Source organism: Dendrobates tinctorius, unplaced genomic scaffold (assembly GCF_039654945.1).
Source record: "Dendrobates tinctorius isolate UK_male_01 unplaced genomic scaffold, ASM3965494v1 ptg000014l, whole genome shotgun sequence".
Lineage (NCBI taxonomy): Eukaryota > Metazoa > Chordata > Amphibia > Anura > Dendrobatidae > Dendrobates > Dendrobates tinctorius.
Window position 1 is genome coordinate 5344268 of NW_027361682.1, and position 25553 is coordinate 5369820.

The following is a 25553-nucleotide window of genomic DNA, read 5'->3' on the forward strand; positions in this document are numbered from 1 at the left end:
GCAGGGCTGTGCTCTGGCTTCTGTAGATGAGAGATTACACTATGAGAGGAGGGAGAGCTGCACAATGAAGCCATGTTGTTTTTATACATGTCATGTACGAGTGACTTGAGTGTTTTGGGGGCATAAATAAGTGGCTGCTCCTACATGGGGGCTGCATGTTGAAGGGGTGCACAGGGAAGGGGCTGCGGCTACTTGCATGGAGCTGTATATTGGGGGTGTTGAACCAGGAAAGAGGTGATTTTGTATGTGCGGGTTTGTGTGTGGGAATACAGCATCAAATCTTCATATTTCCTCATAAGTTTTGTTGCGATTAGCAACAACCAAAGGTTTCTCAGGTAATAAATTAGATATACCTGGATCCTGTAAAATAATAGGCCAAAACTTCGAGATGATACCAGTCATCTCATGCCGTCTAGAGTGAAAATTTGTCATGAACCGCACATGACCATCTGTTTCTTTATTTTTTGCCTTAGAAATTAACAACGATTGCCGATCAGCTTCTTTGGCTCTAACAAAAGCTTTATGCACAATATCTCTCCGATAACCCCTTTTTGAAAAATCTATTCGTAAGTTCATTGGCCTGTTCTTCGAAAACATCTTGTCGATCACAGATACGTCTAGTTCTTAAAGGGAATCTGTCACCCCTTTTTTGAGATATCATATAATGATATAATTCAATTGTGTGTCACATAAGGATTCTATTAGTTCTTTTGCTTCCCTCTGACCCCGCACCTTTCCTGCATAAATACCTTTTTTATATCGGTTCAGATGTATGTAAACTGCCACGGTCCAGTCCGCTGGGCGGGGCTTATTCACCTGCTCCCCCCTCCCTGCCTTGCTCTACGCATTTCTTCTTGTGTAGAGCAAGACAGGGAGGGGGGAGCAGTTGAATAAGCCCCGCCCATCGGAACGGACCGTGGCAGTTTACATACATCTGAACCGATATAAAAAAGGTATTTATGCATAAAAGGTGCGGGGTCAGGGGGAAGCAAAAGTACTAAGAGAATCCTTATGTGACACAGAATTGGATGATATCATTATATGATATCTCAAAAAAGGGGTGACAGATTCCCTTTAAGAATTGTCCTGTTGGTATCGCACGGATGATATGCGCTGGATGTGATGAACTGGCATGGAGCAATGCATTAACACTCGTTTCTTTCCGGTAGATGGAAGTGAGAAGAAATCCTGTGTCATCAACCAATATCTTCAGATCCAGAAAATTTATGGAATCCTGTTTAATCGTGCAGGTAAGTTAATATTAATACTGTTTTCATTCAAATATTGAAGGAATCCTTCCAATTGCGCTTTGGAACCCTGCCAGACAAATAAAATGTCATCGATGAATCTCATCCATAATACAACCTGATGAAATATAATCCCCATTTTCAACATATTCATGCTCCCATGACCCCATGAATACATTTGCATAGGAGGGTGTGAAAGCCGCACCCATGGCTACGCCTCTCTTCTGAACATAAAATCGATCCTTACAAACAAAATAGTTATGTAAAAGAGCATACTCCAACAAACGCATTAAAAAACCTACTAATGAAACATCAAGCCCACGACTGGATAAATACCGCTTCACTGCTAAAAGACCTTGCTCATGTGGAATTGATGTGTATAACGATTCCACATCGCATGTTACAATACACATATTGGCATTTATGTATATCCCATCCAGTCTCTGCAGTGCCACCGTGGTATCCTTTATATAAGAAGGAAGTTCTTTTACTATAGGTTTTAAATAAAAATCTAAAACTTTTGAAATGGGTTCCAATAAACTACCATTTCCAGAAATTATAGGCCGTCCTGGTTCTTTCATATCCTTATGGACTTTTGGCAGTAAATATAATGTTGGAACAGATGGTGAATCGACTCTTAGTCCTTCCCAGATAGATTTCAAAATTATCCCTTCCTCCAAAGCTTCTTCTAGAATACGAAATAATTCTTTTTGATATGAAAAAGTTCGATCCTGTGGCAACCGCTCATAACATTGTGGATCTGCCTAAGTGCCTCCTTTTCATGTTGAATACATGGCCACACACCAATGTTACCGCCTTTATCAGATGGTTTATAAACAACATTTTTCATCTCATTAAGATGTTCCAATGCTAATCTCTGCTCAGAATTGAGATGATCAAAAGGCCTAGTAGATGGTAGTTGGCGTATCTCATCACAAACCATCTTCACAAACACCTCAATAGATGAGTTTTGTGAAATAGGAGGGAAGGACTTTGATTTCTATTTAATATAATCAGGGAATTTCCCTGGTGTCTCTTCTTCCTCTGCAATAAGAGCTTCTGGCGCCTGTAGCGCTGCCCATTCCTCTTCTGTGGAAAAAGAATTTGGAGATGACTTATCAGCGTGATACTTTTTTCACAATAACTTTCATGCAAATAAAAAGGTATCCTTAATAGCCACAAAATGGTCAGTTTTTGCTGTAGGGCAAAAGCGCAAACCCAAAGATAATACAGAAATGTGATCGTGAGTTAATTGCACATCTGACAAATTAATTACCTTTAAATTCCCCTCATTATTGGATTCCTGATCACAATAGTTGGATTTTCTTTTTCCAGTTGTAAATCTCGTAGTGTATCTATTCAAAACCTTAGAAGAGTCACCATTAGGGATACTTGTAGAACTCCAGGAACTAGTTCTTTCTAAGGAGCTTACAGATCCAGATCTTTTCATGATAGATCGACCACGCCATTTGTAAACCTTATTGGTTTGATAATCTTGAAGGTCACGTTGAAATTTTGTTACCTTGAGTTTCTGAATTTCAGATTCCCATTTAGAAAATGATGTGTTCAGATCACCATCAAATTTAGTTAGTTGTTCAGCAGTGAGATTTTTTGAAGCTTTTCTTGTAACATTTTAATATTATTTTCCATAGACTCTATATTCTTCTTATCAACTTCAATCAATATTTCCATTAAAGGGCGGGAACATGTATTACAGGCATCTTCCCATTTTTTCAATAAAGTGTCATCCTCTAATGGGAAGGAAGGAAATACCTATATCGGTAAACCACGTGGAATTAAATTACGTTGCATATAGTGTTCAAGGGAATTCTTATACCACCATGACTTTGTTCTTTTATATAGTATCTCCTTCAGAGTTGCTTTATCCTCATGGATACCATCAGGATTCCCATTAGTTCCATTATTTCCCGCATCTTTGAAAATTGAGGATATTTGTGACATCCAATTAGTTTCACTATTTCTATAATCCACATTAATGGTCTCTTCCAAAATAAAACAGAAAAAAATCCTACACAGAAGAAATACCAGTAGTAAAAAAAAAATAAAGGTCAGATCTAAAAGGACAGATAAAGCATTGATAGCAGACAAATACAGGGTTGATTGATTGAGGTTCAGGAAAGATGGGTGATGATGGTATTGCAGCCGAGGCACATACCATTGATAGCAGAATGATACAGGGGTGATTGATTGGGGGTCAGGAAAGATGGGTGATGATGGTATTGCAGTCGGGACACATACCATTGACAGCAGACAGATACAGGGGTGATTGACTGGGGTTCAGGAAAGATGGGTGATGATGGTATTGCAGTCGGGACACAGATGCAGGGGTGATTGTTTGGGGGTCAGGAAAGATGGGTGATAATGGTATTGCAGCTTGGACACATACCATTGATAGCAGACAGATACAGGGGTGATTGATTGGGGTTCAGGAAAGATGGGTGATGATGGTTTTGCAGCCGAGGCACATACCATTGATAGCAGAATGATACAGGGGTGATTGATTGGGGGTCAGGAAAGATGGGTGATGATGGTATTGCAGCCGAGGCACATACCATTGATAGCAGAATGATACAGGGGTGATTGATTGGGGGTCAGGAAAGATGGGTGATGATGGTATTGCAGTCGGGACACATACCATTGACAGCAGACAGATACAGGGGTGATTGACTGGGGTTCAGGAAAGATGGGTGATGATGGTATTGCAGTCGGGACACAGATGCAGGGGTGATTGTTTGGGGGTCAGGAAAGATGGGTGATAATGGTATTGCAGCTTGGACACATACCATTGATAGCAGACAGATACAGGGGTGATTGATTGGGGTTCAGGAAAGATGGGTGATGATGGTTTTGCAGCCGAGGCACATACCATTGATAGCAGAATGATACAGGGGTGATTGATTGGGGGTCAGGAAAGATGGGTGATGATGGTATTGCAGCCGAGGCACATACCATTGATAGCAGAATGATACAGGGGTGATTGATTGGGGGTCAGGAAAGATGGGTGATGATGGTATTGCAGTCGGGACACATACCATTGACAGCAGACAGATACAGGGGTGATTGACTGGGGTTCAGGAAAGATGGGTGATGATGGTATTGCAGTCGGGACACAGATGCAGGGGTGATTGTTTGGGGGTCAGGAAAGATGGGTGATAATGGTATTGCAGCTTGGACACATACCATTGATAGCAGACAGATACAGGGGTGATTGATTGGGGTTCAGGAAAGATGGGTGATGATGGTTTTGCAGCCAGGACACATACCATTGATAGCAGACAGATACAGGGGTGATTGATTGGGGTTCAGGAAAGATGGGTGATGATGGTATTGCAGCCGGGACACATACCATTGATAGCAGACAGATACAGGGGTGATTGATTGGGGTTCAGGAAAGATGGGTGATGATGGTTTTGCAGCCAGGACACATACCATTGATAGCAGACAGATACAGGGGTGATTGATTGGGGTTCAGGAAAGATGGGTGATGATGGTTTTGCAGCCAGGACACATACCATTGATAGCAGACAGATACAGGGGTGATTGATTGGGGTTCAGGAAAGATGGGTGATGATGGTATTGCAGCCGGGACACATACCATTGATAGCAGACAGATACAGGGGTGATTGTTTGGGGGTCAGGAAAGATGGGTGATGATGGTATTGCAGCCAGGACACATACCATTGATAGCAGACAGATACAGGGGTGATTGATTGGGGTTCAGGAAAGATGGGTGATGATGGTATTGCAGCCGGGACACATACCATTGATAGCAGACAGATACAGGGGTGATTGTTTGGGGGTCAGGAAAGATGGGTGATGATGGTTTTGCAGCCAGGACACATACCATTGATAGCAGACAGATACAGGGGTGATTGATTGGGGTTCAGGAAAGATGGGTGATGATGGTTTTGCAGCCAGGACACATACCATTGATAGCAGACAGATACAGGGGTGATTGATTGGGGTTCAGGAAAGATGGGTGATGATGGTATTGCAGCCGGGACACATACCATTGATAGCAGACAGATACAGGGGTGATTGTTTGGGGGTCAGGAAAGATGGGTGATGATGGTATTGCAGCCGAGGCACATACTATTGATAGCAGACAGATACAGGGTTGATTGTTTGGGGGTCAGGAAAGATGGGTGATGATGGTATTGCAGTCGGGACACAGATACAGGGGTGATTGTTTGGGGGTCAGGAAAGATGGGTGATGATGGTATTGCAGCCGGGACACATACCATTGATAGCAGACAGATACAGGGGTGATTGATTGGGGTTCAGGAAAGATGGGTGATGATGGTATTGCAGTCGAGGCACATACCATTGATAGCAGACAGATACAGGGGTGATTGATTGGGATTCAGGAAAGATGGGTGATGATGGTATTGCAGCCGGGACACATACCATTGATAGCAGACAGATACAGGGGTGATTGATTGGTGTTCAGGAAAGATGGGTGATGATGGTATTGCAGTCGGGAAACAGATGCAGGGGTGATTGTTTGGGGGTCAGGAAAGATGGGTGATAATGGTATTGCAGCTTGGACACATACCATTGATAGCAGACAAATACAGGGTTGATTGATTGAGGTTCAGGAAAGATGGGTGATAATGGTATTGCAGCCGGGACACATACCATTGATAGCAGACAGATACAGGGGTGATTGATTGGGGTTCAGGAAAGATGGGTGATGATGGTATTGCAGTCGGGACACATACCATTGATAGTAGACAGATACAGGGGTGATTGATTGGGGTTCAGGAAAGATGGGTGATGATGGTATTGCAGTCGGGACACAGATGCAGGGGTGATTGTTTGGGGGTCAGGAAAGATGGGTGATAATGGTATTGCAGCTTGGACACATACCATTGATAGCAGACAGATACAGGGGTGATTGATTGGGGTTCAGGAAAGATGGGTGATGATGGTATTGCAGTCGAGGCACATACCATTGATAGCAGACAGATACAGGGGTGATTGATTGGGATTCAGGAAAGATGGGTGATGATGGTATTGCAGCCGGGACACATACCATTGATAGCAGACAGATACAGGGGTGATTGATTGGTGTTCAGGAAAGATGGGTGATGATGGTATTGCAGTCGGGAAACAGATGCAGGGGTGATTGTTTGGGGGTCAGGAAAGATGGGTGATGATGGTATTGCAGCTTGGACACATACCATTGATAGCAGACAGATACAGGGGTGATTGATTGGGGTTCAGGAAAGATAGGTGATGATGGTTTTGCAGCCAGGACACATACCATTGATAGCAGACAGATACAGGGGTGATTGATTGGGGTTCAGGAAAGATGGGTGATGATGATATTGCAGCCGGGACACATACCATTGATAGCAGACAGATACAGGGGTGATTGTTTGGGGGTCAGGAAAGATGGGTGATGATGGTATTGCAGCCGAGGCACATACTATTGATAGCAGACAGATACAGGGTTGATTGTTTGGGGGTCAGGAAAGATGGGTGATGATGGTATTGCAGTCGGGACACAGATACAGGGGTGATTGTTTGGGGGTCAGGAAAGATGGGTGATGATGGTATTGCAGCCGGGACACATACCATTGATAGCAGACAGATACAGGGGTGATTGTTTGGGGGTCAGGAAAGATGGGTGATGATGGTACTGCAGCCGAGGCACATACTATTGATAGCAGACAGATACAGGGGTGATTGTTTGGGGGTCAGGAAAGATGGGTGATGATGGTATTGCAGTCGGGACACAGATACAGGGGTGATTGTTTGGGGGTCAGGAAAGATGGGTGATGATGGTATTGCAGCCGGGACACATACCATTGATAGCAGACAGATACAGGGGTGATTGTTTGGGGGTCAGGAAAGATGGGTGATGATGGTATTGCAGCCGGGACACATACCATTGATAGCAGACAGATACAGGGGTGATTGATTGGGGTTCAGGAAAGATGGGTGATGATGGTATTGCAGCCGGGACACATACCATTGATAGCAGACAGATACAGGGGTGATTGTTTGGGGGTCAGGAAAGATGGGTGATGATGGTATTGCAGCCGAGGCACATACTATTGATAGCAGACAGATACAGGGGTGATTGTTTGGGGGTCAGGAAAGATGGGTGATGATGGTATTGCAGTCGGGACACAGATACAGGGGTGATTGTTTGGGGGTCAGGAAAGATGGGTGATGATGGTATTGCAGCCGAGGCACATACTATTGATAGCAGACAGATACAGGGGTGATTGTTTGGGGGTCAGGAAAGATGGATGATGATGGTATTGCAGTCGGGACACAGATACAGGGGTGATTGTTTGGGGGTCAGGAAAGATGGGTGATGATGGTATTGCAGCCGGGACACATACCATTGATAGCAGACAGATACAGGGGTGATTGAATGGGGTTCAGGAAAGATGGGTGATGATGGTTTTGCAGCCAGATGAGCAACTTTGCCTTTTTTATCGGGTCGAGTCGGGTTTCATGAAACCCGACTTTTAACAAAGTCGGGTCGAAAGAAATCGGCCGATTATCGTGAAAAGTCGAAGGCCGACTGAAACACGAAACCCAATGCAAGTCAATGGGGAAGCAAAGTCAGCAGGGAGTGGAGGACAGTAAACACACCTACAGTGCCCTTTTGAATGCCAAAAACATCAATTCTTATTACTGAAGCTTGTCAACCTTAATTTACTTCATAATAATAGTTACGCACTGAAAACTGGGGGTTATTTGGCTAAAATTGTGGGGGGGGTAGGGCTGGCTCCAGGTTTTCATGTGCCCTGGGCCAAAGAGTGCCCCTTTAACACATACCACAACTCATGATGCTCCGATATGGCAGAGAAATAGCGGAATAGTACAATGAAAAATAGTTCACTTTTTACATCTCATGACTGCTATCAATTTTAAATTCTCCAATAGCTCCAAAAACGTACAGTATATTACTCCATACAGTATTATGGCCACCGCATAGTGCGCTATACAGAGTAATGAGGCCCATATATTTCTCCATACAGAATCATTGGTCCCATATAATGTTTGAAACAGTGTATGATGAGCTCCACATAATGCTACAGTATATGTTGGTCCCCATGGATGAAGCTCCACTGTCTTATGGGCCCAAATAATGCTCCAAACATAATGGGCCCCATTTCTAATGCTCTAGTGTATAATGGGCCCTGTAAATGCTGCTCCAGTGTCTGATGTCCACCTTTGGAATGCTCCAGTGTATGGTGGGCCACATATATCATTCTCCAGAGTATAGTGCTCCCCAAAAATTGCTGTCCCAACATTGAAAACAATTAAATAAGTCTCCTCGCTAGGGAATCCCTGTACTAGTCTGGACTCCTTGTCGTCCCCATCTTCAATCTCAATGCACTTGGCTGTATAGGCAGAGGGCGTACAGACGTGATGTCATTGCGCTCTCTGATCAGAATATCACTGTCAGGAAACGCGGAAGACGTCATGGCGGTGGAGCGGGGAGAGGTAAGTATTTCAACTTTGCAAGTGCTGTGATCCTGAGCAAGCAGGGGGGCCCACTCGTTGGCAATGGCACTGGCATAGGGCCCCTCATAGTACGGCGGTGTGAGGTGGTGTGTCTGACGGCAGGTAGGCGGTGTGTCTGACGGCGGGTGGGCCCTCCCCACCGGCAGAGACACTTTTGCGTACTATGAGGGGCCCTGTGCCAGTGCCGTCGCCCATGAGTGTGCCCCCCACCTGCTCAAGGAACCTGCACTTTCATCTGCACCTTCCTCGTTGTCTCCGTGTAAGGTGGTATAGTATGCGGGAAGGGGAACCTGAGTTTCCTCAGGGTCAGTTTCTGGCTGTGCAGAGTGTGAGGGGAATGTAGTGGTCTGGGTCAATGTACCAGCAGAATCATCTAGCAGTGGTTGGGCATCAGTGCACTTGTGGCGCCCCCAGGAGTATGGTCGCCACAGTGGCATTATCTTCCTCCTAGGGAGTGTGATGTCATGCTTGGGAGCAATGAAAGATCTCTCTAGCAGTTAAACCAACACACAACACATTTCCCACTCCAGGCCAGCAGGGAGACCTCTGAACCTGACTGCTGAGAAGCTGCTCTCTGTGGTCGGGAGGAGATAAGTTAGGGCAGTCTGTGAAGGGAAGGGGAAGTGTGTGGACGTGAGAAGGGGAGCTGGAAGATGAGCAGAGTTAAGGCTCACTCCTAGCTGAAGCGCATGGTCCGGATTCCGGTCTCCGAGTTTGTAGGGACTGTTGAGAGTTCATTTTCCCCTTCACTACTGAGGCCCGAGGAACTCCCTCTTCTGGTGAAGAAAGGTAGTGAGCCTGATTGTCAAACACCTGGGGCTGATGATGATGACTGGCTGAGTGGAGTTAATGACTGGATATAAGGCTGCCGACGCCCTTCTGGCCTGCGGGTGATTTCTCTGTGGACTTCTAGGAAACCAGTCTGATTCCTGCTCATCTAAAGCTAAGATTTCTGCTTTGCCTTTTTGCATTAGTGTTTTGTTTTCCTTGCTTTTCTGGATTCTGCCATTCCCTGCTGGGGTGAGCTGAATTTCCTTTTGCCTGTTGCTCTGTCTTCAGAATTTTCCTGAGTACTGACATAGCTTTTTTGAAGCCTAGCGTCTTCAGGGCCTTTTTTACTGTCAGTTTGTTGGCTCTTATTTTCATAGGGTTTTTCACGGATTGCAGACAGCAGCCTTCCTGTCCTTTCCTATCTAAGCTAGCGTGGGCCCCATCTTTGCTCAGTCTATCTTTCTGTCTGTGTTTTGTTCTTTCTTCTTGCTTCACCGTCATTATATGTGGGGGGCTGCCTTTTGCTTTGGGGTCTGCTCTGGGGCAGTTTAGATTTCCCTTTCTGTCTTTAGGCTATGTAGTCCTCCGGCTGTGATCGAGGGGCCTAGGGCATCGTAGGAGCCCCCCACGGCTACTGCTAGTTGTGTTGATAGGTTCAGGGGTCTGCAATCCGATAGCTGCCAACTTCTCTGGTTTTCTGGACTTAGCTAGCATTTCTATTTTTGCCTCCTACGGTGACTCAATCATAACAAGGGACACTGACGTTCCTGCAGCAGAAACCGGAGGAAGTAGCAGCTGTAAATGCTCTGTACCCAACTAAGGCTCGGAAGCCCCAGCAGCGACATGTGGGAGCCAGAAGGAAAAGGCTACGGCTGCCTCCTATACGAGAAAGTTCCAAAAGAGAGTCAACAGGGGGAACTTCATTGAACTCAGCACTGCGAGTACCTCTGATAATCGCTACAACGGAGGCCACACTACCTATCTGCAGAGAGAGAATTCCAAATTGGCTTCCAGGCTGACCAACTTTTTCTCCATCTGTACTTTGGGTCCTGGACGGCACTTACCAAGTACAGGTAAAGGAACTGCACGACTGTGTCTGTCATCTTTCTCCTGTGCCTGGCGCACGGCTCTACTACATCCTGCACTGAACACCATCTACCAACTCTTTCATCTGCCCTGCGACTACGGCCCTACCTGTGCAGGGCTTCTACATCTTAGCTGCATCACAACATCTGTCCCAGAGAAGCAACACTGCAGCGCTGGTCAATCTAATCAGAAACCACAGGTGGTGTCACGTATCATTCACCTATAAATGTAATTCACCCCTTCGCATAGACGCCCAGGGCCACGGAACGGGTCACCACCACCGTGACACATCCCTGTGAGACACCGGCCCGGTACCGATTAACCCCACTGCCCTGGCTGGCCACCCACACTCCATGTCAGATTTATCTTGGACTGGGGAATTCACGATTTGACTTGATAACCCAGGCATGGTATGACAGAAAGAGCTACATGGACTAATGTGAAGTGTGGCCTGCTGCATCATTCATTTTTGGTGGGGGTGAAGGACACAAGGAAAGGCGTTCTTCCTGACCAGGAGCCAGTACTTGACGACTCAGTGTTTGCATTTTTTGAAAATACAGAAGAGGAGGGCATATTTGCTGGAGTCTGTTTCGGCAATGTAAGCCAAAACCAGTTCCTAATGCTCCGGCTTTAAAAGCGGTTAACCTACTCCCAGAAAAGGTAGACTTCCAGGCGTTCCGGAGCCAGACCATGATGCAGGCTCAACACCTCCTGCCTTAGCTGCTGTTGTGCTTTTGCCACTACCAGCAGATGCACCACCACCATCAGCACCAGCTGGCCCCCCACGTCCGCGGCGTCTTCTACCAAACTTCAAAATTTTGCAGAAAATAGACCCAAAATAACATCGGATATATGGTACTGTATCAGAAGCGTACAGCTCTATTCAGTCAAAGGATAATTGTCAATCTCCCTATATATTCCATCAGTCACACAGAGACGCTCACAGGCTCAGTATGGATTAAACAAGAATATAAAAAGTAGACAAAGTGTACAGTATCATCAGATAGCAGGTATATATAGTATAATTTAAACATTCTAAATCTCCACAGATATTTCATGAGGCACACACAGACGCTCTCAGGCTCAGTATTGGATTACAACACAATCTAAAAAGCCATAAAATGGTAATGGATCTGAAGAGTACAGCTGTACACAATGTAGGTGTCATTGTTGTCAATCTCAGTATTTATTTCCACAGTCAGAAAATAACTCTCACCTGGTCAGTTTGGATTAGACCATAATATAACAAGCGGTAAATGGGTAATGTATCATAAGCGGAGAGCTGTATACAGTGTTGGGGTAATTTTTAAATGTACATCTAAATTGCAGGAGTAACCCATAGACTCGCACACGCTCAGGATGGATCACACCACAATATAACAAGAAGATCCGCAAGAAATAATCACACATGTGGGGCAATGTTCCAGGTGTCAATGATACACTTAGGCTAAGTGCACTGCAGATTCGTCTGCGGATTCATATCTGTGGAACCGCAGGTAAAATGACCTGCGGTTTTTCCTGCGGATTGGCCTGCGGTTTTGCCCTGCGGTTTGCCACCTGGTCAATGGAATAGGTGGCAAACCGCAGCAGAATCAGCATTGACATGCTGCGGAAAAAAGAAACGCAGCTTTTCCGCAGGTAAAAATCCGCAGCATGTGCACAGCAGAATGTTAATCCAATAGGATAACATGCTACTGGACACTGTCTGCAGAACTGCTGCAGTTCTGCTGCGGTCAAAACCGCAGCGGAACCGCAGCAAAAACTGCAGCGTGTGCACATGGCCTTAGAGTGGTGGTTGTAGGAGGACTTCCTGGCAGAAAGGGTACAGTATCACCAGATACCAGGTATATATAGCATAGTTTAAACATTAAAAATGTACGTCTATATATCAGGAGTAGTGTTGAGCCACCCTGCTAGTGTTTTGGTTCGTCGCACAGGAGGCAAGTTCGTCGAACGTTCGACGAACACCGTCGAACCCCATTGAAAACATTGGCAGGCAAACACAAACAAATACAAACACATAGAAAACAATTACAAAACGCCTTAAAAGGTGTCCCAAAGCAGACAAAATGCTCAGAAGACAAAAATAACATATGGAAAAGGGCAACTACATTTAGAAAAGAGGTGGAGGAGTAAAAGGAGGAGGTGGAGGAGACACAGATATAGGCTTGTCATGCCCTTATGAAGTCAAGAAAGGCTGGAATAAAAATGTAAAATACAAACAAAATAAAAAATCTGAAATCGAACACGATCATATACCGTCAGACTTCCCACCAATAAATTATGCCAACTGCCGATCGGGCGGCGTTATTCCCACAAACCTCCAAACCTCCAAACAGCGTCCATAAAGGCAAAGTGTTTGGTTTCCGGGGGCAGTACGGTTGCAAAGCTGAATGTCCAAAGGGGCACCACCAGAAGTGGAGCCAGCGGCTTAATTGGACTCCACCCGGGAAACCACAACCATGCCACCTAAAGAAAAGATGCACACATTGAAAGCTTTGTCAATTCTGTGTGTGGTGTGGTATGTCCGTTTTCAGTTGTGCTAGCGATTTGTCAGCTTTATTCCGTTAACGAACGAGACTCCGGCCTGTCCCCGCGGTAAGCGTCAAGCTTACTAGAGAGATACGCGAGGCTCTGGCATGCGAGATCGAGCAATAACAGGTCTATCATGCCCTTACATGTCCGGGGCTGCATGCGCGCTACACTGAAAGGACCAGTTTTTGTCGCTTACAGGTGCAGATAACCCGCTGAACACTGTTAGTGATGGGGATCTGGGATTCCAGTTCTTCCCCGCAAACGATGATTTCCCAGTAAGTGCAGGTCAACCGCAATTCGGGAATTAGGCCTAACCAGCATTCCTGAAAAAATGAAAAAATTAAGTGACTAAACCACAGGTGCTGTAGCTTGCTTAACAGCTCGGCAGCCGTTCTCAGGCCCAGTATGGATTCGACAAGATTGTAGAAAGTTGATAAAGGGTACAGTTTCACCAAATAACACGTATATATGTAGCATAGTTTACACATTAAAAACCTATGTCTATATATCAGGAGGCAGGCTCAGACGGTCTCAGGCCCAGTATGGATTCGACGTGATTGTACAAAGTTGAGAAAGGGTACAGTATCACTGGATAGCAGGTGTTAGGGTCGGCGGAACGCACCAGATATAAATAATAGGAGGTGCGTTCGCCGCCTGGGGTCCACCGTGCGGTAGGTGGTAAGATCGCTGCTGGACAATGGCAGATGCACCAGAAGGTGAAGTACTGTGCTCGGGTTAACGTCACCCGAACGCTAAGAGCGGCTTTGTTCAGACACAGAGTCGCTTGGCAGAAATAAATATAAAGCCGCTGGCCCTGTTAGCTTCACAGGAAGCTCAGCGGATGGCGTTGCAGCCGCAACCGCCAATAGACGCTGCTACCGCAGCGCGGCAATAACTAAAGCCGCAGGCGTCGGTAGCGGAGAACCGGATGCTAGTGTAGGTACGGAAAGCACAGTGGCGTGTAGCTTGCCACAATCTGGAGCTGACTAACCCAACACTGTTTTGAGGGTGGAGGTGCTGCGTTAGGGGTCCTGTTAGCATAGTTTCTGACCCATTACTTTGCTTGGAAGGATGCCATTGGCTTCATCTGCCTAAGGCTTCAAAATACCTTGTCCTGACCCTGATCATATTGCTAAAGATACCAAAAAGCAGGTCTGTATATGAGAAGAATCTAACCAAAAGCAACATAGATGTTTTATATATATATATTTGTGCATAAAAGTATTATGCAAATATGAAAAAGAAAGTGTGTAGATACAGTGACTTTCTGTATAAAGGAGCAGATGATGACGATTCCACTTCTTGGGCCTTGGTTTGCACTTATGCTGATTTTGGACATCCAGGTCTGGATCACACATGACAGAGACGAGATCTGTGTAGTTGAAGTTTTCCTGGATTCCTACAGCATTGCGATCAACCATATGGCCTTCTGTCTGACCATGGGCAGTAAGGTGAAGGAGCAGCCGCTTCCTTCCATCTGTCCATGGCCTTTTAGGTGAAGGAGCAGCCACTTCCTTCTGTATGTACATGGCCAAGTAGAAGAAGGAGCAGCCGCTTCCTTCTGTCTGTACATGACCAAGTAGGTGAAGGAGCAGCCGCTGCCTTCTTTCTGTAATATCCGGTAGGTGAAGGAGCAGCCGCTGCCTTCTTTCTGTAAATATCCGGTAGGTGAAGGAGCAGCCGCTGCCTTCTGTCTGTCCATATTCGGTAGTCTTCTCCTTACCACCACATTGTAGATAAGTCGTCCAGATGGTGACATAGCAAGTATTGCTGAAAGAAGTCCTTCAATTTCAGCCTTTAATTACTTGCTATGTTGCTCCAGAGGAAGGTGAAAAATAACCCTGAGGACTCGTTGATGGATTGTCCTCATATCAAGGGAAAAAAATTCCTTCCTGATCCCAAATATGGCAATCGGAATAAATCCCTGGATGTTTGGTGCTCAAATCTACGTGGGTGTTATGTCGTGGAAGCTCGGTAGGTTTGTCACAGTCCGGTTAATGCGAAAGTCCAGTTTTGTCGTCTCATCCGATTAATGTAAATCTTCAATCCTGGATGTTACTGGAATGGGGCTGATTGTTATCAGCTTAATAGTCTTGCTATTAAAGAGAAATATACACGTCTGAGAATCAGCTCCTGACGTTCAGTCTATACAGTTTACTGGGGGATACAACAATAAGGGGTATAGTGGGTAAGTGCGTTACTGGGTAACATTATGGATGTCCGTATGTGTTATACTTACATAGTAATATGGGAATGGTGGTTCGGATCTGCCGCACTCCACATCGCTCCAGTCTATGGAGTGGAAGAACGGGTGGGACCTGATGGATGTTATGGCAAATCGGGTAGATGGAGTTTTGCAGAGAAGCTAGAAAATGAATGAGACCATTAGTCATTAGATTATGTATTATTACTGATAAGTTATTACACAATGTCTATGGACTGTCCACATCTTATCTTCTATCCTTGTAGTCCACCGTCCTCTTTATCCATCTGGGCAGCACGGTGGCTCAGTGATTAGCGCCGCAGCCTTGCAGCGCTGGAGTCCTGGGTTCAAATCCCACCAAGGACAACATCTGCAAGGAATTTGTATGTTCTCCCTGTGTTTGCGTGGGTTTCCTCTGGGTACTCCGGTTTCCTCCCACATTCCAAAAACATACTGATAGGGAATTTAGATTGTGAGCCCCATCAGGGACAGTGATGATAATGTGTGCAAAACTGTAAAGGGCTGCGGAATATGTTAGCGCTATATAAAAATAAAGATTTATTATTACCTGATACTACTCATCCCTTTTATGATGTCAATGGTATTAGTGCATATCCCTGGTGGAAAATAAGGGATGTCCTCACGCAGAGACTGGTGGTATTCGTCCAGTGAGCCTCTGCTGTAAAATGGCCAGTCACCTACACTCATCATATATAGGATGACTCCGAAGGAAAAGGAGTCTGCCAGATGGTTGTATCCTTCCTCATTCATTATCTGTGGGAACATGAGATTGGAGAGAAGCTGAATATAACGGGAAGAATGACACACAGAGAATATGAGTACCGGTCTGTGATTAGATGTGAGCAGGATACATTGGGATCAGATTATCCCTCCTGCTATCGGCACCAATCACACACTGATGTTCCTTACCTCAGGCGCTACGTAACCCTTAGTGCCAGCATTCCACCTCACTATGGCACCCTCAGACACATTCATGACTGATAAGCCAAAGTCGGAGATTTTGATGTGTCCGCTGTCTTGGATGAGGATGTTCTCTGGCTTCAGGTCACTGTAGGGAGAAGGAGCAGACACTGATTGTGAGGATTATTCATGAAAATAACTTTCTACAATAGATATGTAAGGAGACAACAGAGAGTCACAGGTGACAGATTTATGGAGGTGAAATGATTACCTATGTATGATGCCGTGTTCATGCAGGAATTGTAGTCCGCACACCATCTCTGCCGCAAAGAGTCTGTGGAGATGAAAGTAAAAGATGGATCAGTGGTTACATACACATTCATACGGAGAACATGAGGAGATCACACACGTGTCCTTTTCACCTCATTATTTGCTCTTGTTGTCATTCTCCATTGCTCCAGGACTACATTGTGCGGGCAGCGGATTATTAAAATTCGCTATAAGACATTTACCTTGTTGTCTTTGTATTAAACATCATTGAATCTTTCATGTGGTGAAACAGGTCTCCTCCGGCCATATAGTCCATGGCTATTGCATATTCCGTAGGTGTCTCCATAAACGCCCTCATAGACATTAGGTAGGGGCACCCGGCAGCCAGTCTCAGGACTTCTACCTCTGTAGAGATTATGTGCTCACAAGATCTCTTGTCCATGATCTTAATGGCCAGCAGTCCTTCACTGACCGGATCTGATGCCAAGCTGACCTGGAGAAAAATCACAACAGATCAGACCAAACTCCCATCTATTACTCTGTAACATGTCACTGGTTTATTCCAAGTATCATTACATATGAACATCCTGTAATGAATAAGTCTATCCCTCCTGTGTATCTGTGCAGGATACATTGAGGGTCACGGACAAATATAAATTGACACTTACTTTTCCATAGCCTCCTTTTCCAAGATCTTTCAGGAACTCAAGACTGTAAAGGTCCATAGGTTGGTCTGTGTGGACCAGTCCTCTGTGTGGAGAAATCTGTACACTGGCATCACCAAGGCGTCGTGCCGGCATGTATGGTGTGTCGATGGACATCATTTCCACTCCATCGATGGACATCTTATCCATTCCATCTGCAAGAGATGATACAAGATTAGCCCCTTAGCGAACACATGGTGGAAATGTTTGTCAGGTTGTGTAGTAAATGTATGGAGCGGGCTCAGGAGCTGAGCATGCATCGTACCAATGCCTGCTGTATTACATAGCTGCCACCTGCCTATAACATCAGCGACCAGAGTGTTCTCCGATTACTGTAGTTTATCCATTTCAATGCTGACAATTGTATTTAAACTAAGTGACTTCCAATTTGTGTCTACGCAATTGCAGGACATAATTGCTGGGGGTTGGTTGTTTAAAATGACTACCTGGGCCTGCTGAAAGCCCCTGACTCTGACTTCCCTTCTCCTGTGAAGACCAGCCTGGCTTAATTTCATATGAGAACATTAATTTAGCTATATACAGTTCTATCACAGTACAAGCGATCAGAAAATCACAGGTTCAAGTCCCCTAAGGAGACTAAAGAAAAGAAGTAACTGAAAAAATTGTTACAGAAGAAAACAGAAAATGTAAAAACTTTAATTAATAATAGCAATAATAATGATAATAATAATTTGCATCTGTATTATCACCACATCTATATTGGTCCGATACACAAAAATGCAATATTTATTATTATTAATGCAAACCGTAAACACTGAAATGAGAAAAAAATGAAAATTGATTTTTTGAGAGTGCCGGATCCACTTAAACAATTGTAATGAAGAGATATCACAATGTCCGCTCTACCCAAGAAAGGTATCAATAAATGCTACAACTCAACACGGGAAAAAAAAGTCCTCACACAGCTCCATCAAGCTATCAAAATAAAAAGATACAATGTCTCAAAATATGGGGTCACAAACCAATTTTTTTTTAAATTCACAATTTTCTTTCAACATCAAATAAAATGAAAACCCCTATGTATATTCAGCATTATCATAGTTGTCACTGACATGGAGAAATATTTTGTGAGGTCATTTTTGCCACTTTTTTTACCCACACTTTAAATCTTTTTCCCTATTTTCCAGAACATTGAATGGTAAAATAAATAATGTTCAAAACTACAGCTCGGTCCACTAAAAAAACAAGTCCACGTATGGCTACTTTGGCAGAAAAATTAAAAATAGTTATTGGTTTTATAAGGAGTAAGAAAAAAAAACCAGACAGTTACCAGCTCAAGAAGGGGTTAACAAATATAGCTCCAGAAGAAATATTACAATTTTATACAGCATTATGTAAATGAGCAGGAAATGTCTAATATTTGGGCTCCCATTCATAAAAACTGTCCATTAGCAAAAAGTTCCTGTTGCCCATAGCAATGAATCACAGCACAGATTCTATTTCTTAACATTCTATAGAACAATGAAAGCGCATTGTGATTGGTTGCTATGGACAACAAAGACAGTTTTTCTACACTTTCGATAATTGTGGCCAGTACATAATATTAGGAGTATAATCCCACTCACCCCAGTCTTATTATACTGAGCAGTGTCCATCTTACCTGGTCCCTCTTTATCCAGTGAGGTGTTTGGTGGAGAATCACTCAGCTGTTTGTTCTCTGGGATGGAGATGTGCACAGCTGATGTCCTGGACCTCCGTGATGCATCATTCCCATTTATAATGGGTTTAGCATAGATGAGACGTCTTCTACATTGGACAACCCAGTCTCTGCTGTTCCTGATCCTCTTCTGGGCTGCCGCTCTTTGTAGGTTTGGTGTCACCAGACTTTCAGATCTGGAGAATGTGACATGTCTTGGTGTTTCTTGGAGAACCTCTTCCAGCTCTAACTCTGCGCTGATGTTTCTACGCTTATTGAGGATGTCTTCTTTGTTCCTCCTCTGTATTTCAGGGACCAGATCTCCGATTTTTTTCAATGAGATAAGAAAGGCCCTCTGAAGCTCAGCGGAGGCTGCAGAGTGAGAATCCATGAGGGTCTCCATTTTCCTTTTCTCTGTAAGGATCTCATGTCTTTTGGTCTTTCTCATTTTCTCCAGATTTTGTCGTTTGAAAGCCATTTCTGAGGCTTCAGTGTCCATGTCCAGTAATATAGAGTCTTTTCGCCCTAAAGCGAACAATGGTACCTGCTCTTCATTTATTCCTCTCTTCTCTTTCAGAACCCAATCTCTTTGGGCTCTTCTCTCTTTATCCATTTTAAAATGCATTTTTGCTTTGTCACGAAAAACAAAAGGGGTTGCCTCCCCCTTGGGAGTCTGTAAGGCAGTGATTTCCCTTAGGCTGCAACAATGGAATATAGAATGTGATGATGTCACATCACTTGTGACATTGGTTTTATTGTGATGTCACCATAAGAGTGATGATAGAGATAGATAGACAGATAGCTAGATAGATAATAGATAGAAATGAAATGTAAAGGATGATTAACCAAATTTTTGCAGAGGTATGCATGTACACTACATATATAAACTGTGTGCACAATTTGTATTTTTGATTTATTTTATTATTGAACAACTACTGTGCTGCTGATTGATTCAAAAAGTCAATAAATCTGAAACCTGAATACTTAGGAAATTAAAAATAAAGTTTTTTCTTTCTTAGGAGAATATCTCTGTGTGCAGAAGTATTGAGTAACTATTATTGTGCAGAATTATTATGCAACTAAATGAAAAACATTTTCTCATCTCATTTGTTTATTTTCCTCTTACAGTGAGAATAATAATCAAGGAACTCAAAAGTTAAAAAATACATTTCTGACTTTTAAAAAATATATATCAGTGCCCAATATAGCCGCCCTTCTTTTCATTAATAGACATAAACCGCTCATCCATGGAGTCTATTGCAATCAGCTTTTTGAGCAACACCAACCACAGCCTCCCAGATGCATTGATACATAATGTTTTAGAGGTTCCCAATTGGATTCAGGTCTGGGCCTGTTTTGGAGGTGATAGTGGCCCCCAACCTCTTGGACCCCTGTGTGGCTGTACAAGTTGCACCAGGTCTGCTCCTGGGTATGGGGATCATGGACTCACAGGGCCGGTGTTAGGGGCAGGCAGACCAGGCAGCTGCCTAGGGCTCCCACTCCTCCAGGGGCCCCCAGCCAGCTATGGGGCCCCTGTGAGCCAGGGGGGCCCGCCTGCCCCCAGCGCCGACTCCCGCCGCCGCATTGAAGGAGGCAGTGATGGAGGAGAGAGCGTCAGCTGACGCTCCCTCTCCCATCATTCCCCGCTCTGCCTCTGACACAGCGGGGTCGCGATGACATCATCGCACTCTCACTGTGTGCCAGACAGAGCAGGAGGAGACAGGAGCAGCCAGCAGAGCAGGCAAGAGGAGAAGGTGAGGAGTGTTTTTTTTTTAATCAGTGTGAGTACTGGACTGTGGGGCCACTTTGGGGGACTATATACCATGCTGGACTGTATTATACCATTCGGGGGGGCTATATACCATGCTGGGCTGTATTATATCATTCTGAGGGGACTATATACCATGCTGGGCTGCATTATACCATGCTGGGGGGGCTATATACCATGCTGGGCTGTATTATACCATTCTGGGGGGCTATCTACCATGCTGGGCTGTATTATACCATGCTGCAGGGGCTATATACAATGCTGGGCTGTATTATACCATTCTGGGGGGCTATATACCATGCTGGGCTGTATTATACCATGCTGGGCTGTATTACACCATGCTGGGCTGTATTATACCATTCTGGGGGGGTTATATACCATGCTGGGCTGTATTATACCTTTCTGGAGGGGCTATATACCATGGTGGGCTGTATTATACCATGCTGGGCTGTATTATACCATTCTGGGGGGGCTATATATCATTCTTGGCTGTATTATACCGTGATTGGCTGTATTATATCATTCTGGGGGGCTATACACCATGCTGGGCTGTATTATGCAATGCTGGGCTGCATTATACCATTCTGGGGGGCTATATACCATGCTGGGCTGTATTACACCATGCTGGGCTGTATTATACCATTCTTGGCTGTATTATACCATTCTGGGGGGGACATATACCATACTGGGCTGTATTATACAATGCTGGGCTGCATATTACCATTCTGGGGGGGCTATATACCATGCTGGACTGTATTACACCATGCTGGGTTGTATTATACCATTCTGAGGGGGCTATATACCATGCTGGGCTGTATTATACCGTGCTGGGCTGTATTATACCATTCTGGGGGGGCTATATACCATTCTGGGCTGTATTAAACCATGCTGGGCTGTATTATACCATTCTGAGGGGGCTATATACCATGCTGGGCTGTATTATACCGTGCTGGGCTGTACTATACCATCTGGGGGGCTATATGCCATGCTGGGATTTATTATACCATGCTGGGCTGTATTATACCATTCTGGGGGGCTATATACCATGCTTGGCTGTATTATACCTTGCTGGGCTGTATTATACCATGCTGGGCTGTATTATACCATTCTGGGGGGGCTATATACCATGCTGGGCTGTATTATATCATTCTGGGGGCTATATACCATGCTGGGCTGTATTATACCATTCTGGGGGGCTATATACCATGCTGAGCTGTATTATACCATGCTGGGCTGTAGTATACTATTCTGGGGGGGCTATATACCATACTGGGCTGTATTATACCATTATGGGGGGCTATATACCATGCTGGGCTGTATTATACCATGCTGAGGGGGCTATTTACCATGCTGGGCTGTATTATTCCATTCTGAGGGGCTATATACCATGCTGGGCTGTATTATACCATACTGGACTGTATTATTCCATTCTGGGGGCTATATACCATGCTGAGCTGTATTAGACCATGCTGGGCTGTATTATACAATTCTGGGGGGGCTATATGCGATGCTGGGATGTATTATACCATGCTGGGCTGTATTATACCATGATGGTCTGTATTATACAGCCCATCATGATATACAGCCCAGCATGGTATACAGCCTGCATACCATGGTGGGCTGTTTTATACCATGGTGGGCCATATTATACCATGGTGAGCTATATTCCATGCTGTGCTGTATACCATGGTGGGCTGGGGTGTATACCATGTGGTGCTGGGGTATATACTATGCGGCTGTGTTATATACCATGGGGGGTACATTTTACATTATATTCTATAGGGGGAAGCTGTGTTATATAATATGGGGAGGTGGGCTGTATAATATTCTATTTGGGGCTACATTATATTTTATGGGGGGGCTGTATTATATTTATTATATTCGATGGGGGCTGCATTATACCATATGAGGAGGGCTACATTGTATTCTATGGAGGGGCTACATCTATTATATAAAGCTCAAGTGTGTGTATGTGTGTGTGTATGTCCAGGATAGGCATCCGCACCGTCGCAGCTACAGCCACAAAATTTGGCACAGTCACACGTCTGGACGCCGACAGTGTCCTAAGCTATGTTGTGAGGTGAAATTTTAACCCCGCACGTTCCAATTCACCAAACAATTTTGTCCCTATCTACATAATGGGGAAAAAGTGTGTGTATCAAGCCCCGCCCCTCATTATGATGTCTTAATGGTTGCCATGGTGACGCTGATGTCATCATAGGTTGCAAGCCCCACCGCTCATTATGATGTCATAATGGATGACTATGGGATGGATGAAGTGTGATGGGTATATGGGCTCTGGACTATGGGATGGAGGATATGTATGATGGGTATATGGGCACGGGACTATGGGATGGAGGATGTGTGATGGGTATATGGGCACTGGACTATGGGATGGAGGATATGTATGACGGGTATATGGGCACTGGACTATGGGATAGAGGATATATATGATGGGTATATGGGCATGGGACTATGGGATGGTGGATATGTATGATGGGTATATGGGCACGGGACTATGAGATGGAGGGCATTCGACTATGGGATGGCAAATATGTATGATAGGTATATGGGCATGGGACTATGGGATGGAGGATGTGTGATGGGTATATGGGCACGGGTCTCTGTAATGGTGGATATGTGTGATGGGTATATGGGCACGGGACTATGGGATGGAGGATATATATGATGGGTATATGGGCACGGGACTATGGGAAGGAGGATGTGTGATAGGTTTATGGGCATAGGACTATGGGATGGAGGATGTGTGATGGGTATATGGGCACGGGACTATGGGATGGAGGATATGTATGATGGGTATATGGGCACGGGCCTCTGTGATGGTGGATATGTATGATGGGTATATGGGCACGGGACTATGGGATGGAGGATATGTATGATGGGTATATGGGCATGGGACTATGAGATGATGGATGTGTGATTGGTATATGGGCACTCAACTATGGGATGGAGGATAGGTATGTTGGCTATATGGGCATGGGACTGTGGGATGGAGGATAATTATAATGTGTTATAAATATCCACAGTTAGGTACTATGCCCGGACAGCGCCGGGCTCTTCAGCTAGTTATACTGTATAAGGGGCTGCATTATATCCTATGAGGGGGTTAGATTATATTCTGTGGAGTGGCTGCATTATACTCTGGGGTAGCTACATTATTCTCTAAGGGGTAGCTGCATTATACTATAAGAGGGGGGCTGCATTATATTCTATGGGGGTTACATTATATTGTATGGCGGGGCTGCATTATACTCTATGGGGTGGCTGCATTATGCTCTATGGGGTGGCTGCATTAAACTATATGTGGGCTGCATTATACTGTATCAAGGACTATGGGGAATACATTATATGAAGAACTATGGGGTGCATCATGCTATGGGAAGTGAATTGTATTATATGGGTGACTATGGTGGTGCATTATACTATATGGAGGACTGAGGAGTGTATTATACTATATGGAGGACTATAGGGCAGATTATACTATATGGAGGACTATGGGGTGTAAACTGTAGATGTGCTGATGATAACATGATACTGTATGGTGATCTGTTAGGGTGTGTGCACGCGTTGCGGATTAATATGCAGCTTTTTCTGCAGAGAATCCATATCTCTTGGCAGAAACTGCAGGGTAAAACACATGCATTTTTCCTGCGCATTCCTAGCATGTGTGCAGCGGATTTGATGCAGGTTCTAGTGCTGTTTGGCAGTGCGGATGAGAGAGAGATTGATTGATTTGTATGTCCCGGAACGTACACTGCAGCTGCGGTTCCACAAAAAAGAAGTAACATGCTGCGGAAAATAAACTGCAGCACATCTGCACGGAATTTTCTGCAGCATACACGGCGGATTTGGTTTTCCATAGGTTTACATGGTATCGTAAACCGCATGGAAACTGCTGCGGATCCGCAGCAAAAACCGCAACGTGTGCACGCACCCTTAGTGATCCATTAGTGAATGTTCTGTCCCCATCATTCTTTCTCAGATGGTGGAAAGAGGCCGGGAAAAAAGTGTTGAACGACTGCTTACATTTTGTCCATCTCACTCATTTAGCGGCCTGAACTCAGCGCATGTAAATACAATCGAAATGCTTCTGTTATGTGCAATATGTTAGCATTTGGGGCCCCATTTTAAACTTTGCCTAGGGCCCCACTTTGCCTAAAACCGGCCCTGTGGACTCATCAATACCTTTATCATCTAGTACCTGCGTACCCAGTCTGGTCACATGAGGTCAAGTAATGTCCTGCACTCGGAGGAGCCCAGGGTCCACTGCACCGCAGTAACGTCTGACAATGGCTCTGAGAATTTCATCCTGGTACCTAATAGCAGTCAGGAGCCGTTGGCTATCACATAGTACCCGTCCTACCAGGTGATGGTGTGCAGACTGCATAACATTCACCACGGCGTCTCCAGACTATCACATCTGTCACTTGCTCAGTGTGATCATGCTCTCATCTGTGCAGAGAACGTAGGACCGGCCAATTCTGGTGTTCTTATGTTTGTGCCACTTGAATTACAAGGTGCTGGGCTGTTAGTCAGGAGGATGCGAATAGGTAATTCAGGTGGGAGAAAGGGAGTTAGCGAGCCAGCGGAGGACCGGGCAGAGACAGGAGATTGGTGATATAAGTGTATGGTTTTTTATTTTTTAACCAGTCTGTTTATTGTGCTTTTCATTCTGCAGAGACTACAAGAAAAAAAAACAAAGTAAAGGACAAATACAGATCGTGTTATTGAATATCAAAACCTTATTAACCAAAGAATAGATGTGCAAGAGTAATATTATTGTTATTATTATTATGCATTTATATAGCGCCATTTATTCCATGGCGCTTTACATGTGAAAAGGGGAAATATAGACAAG

General features: G+C 44.7%; 1 long non-coding RNA gene across 1 annotated transcript in view; it reads left to right on the plus strand.

Annotated features, from left to right (window-relative positions):
- The first annotated feature begins 32 nt into the window (after positions 1 to 32).
- Positions 33 to 25553, plus strand: part of LOC141074274 (uncharacterized) — a 112344-nt gene continuing 86823 nt past the window's right edge. The window contains exons 1-2 of the long non-coding RNA XR_012227171.1: positions 33 to 94; positions 1170 to 1250. This is a non-coding gene — a long non-coding RNA (uncharacterized lncRNA). The remainder of the gene's footprint in view (positions 95 to 1169; positions 1251 to 25553) is intronic.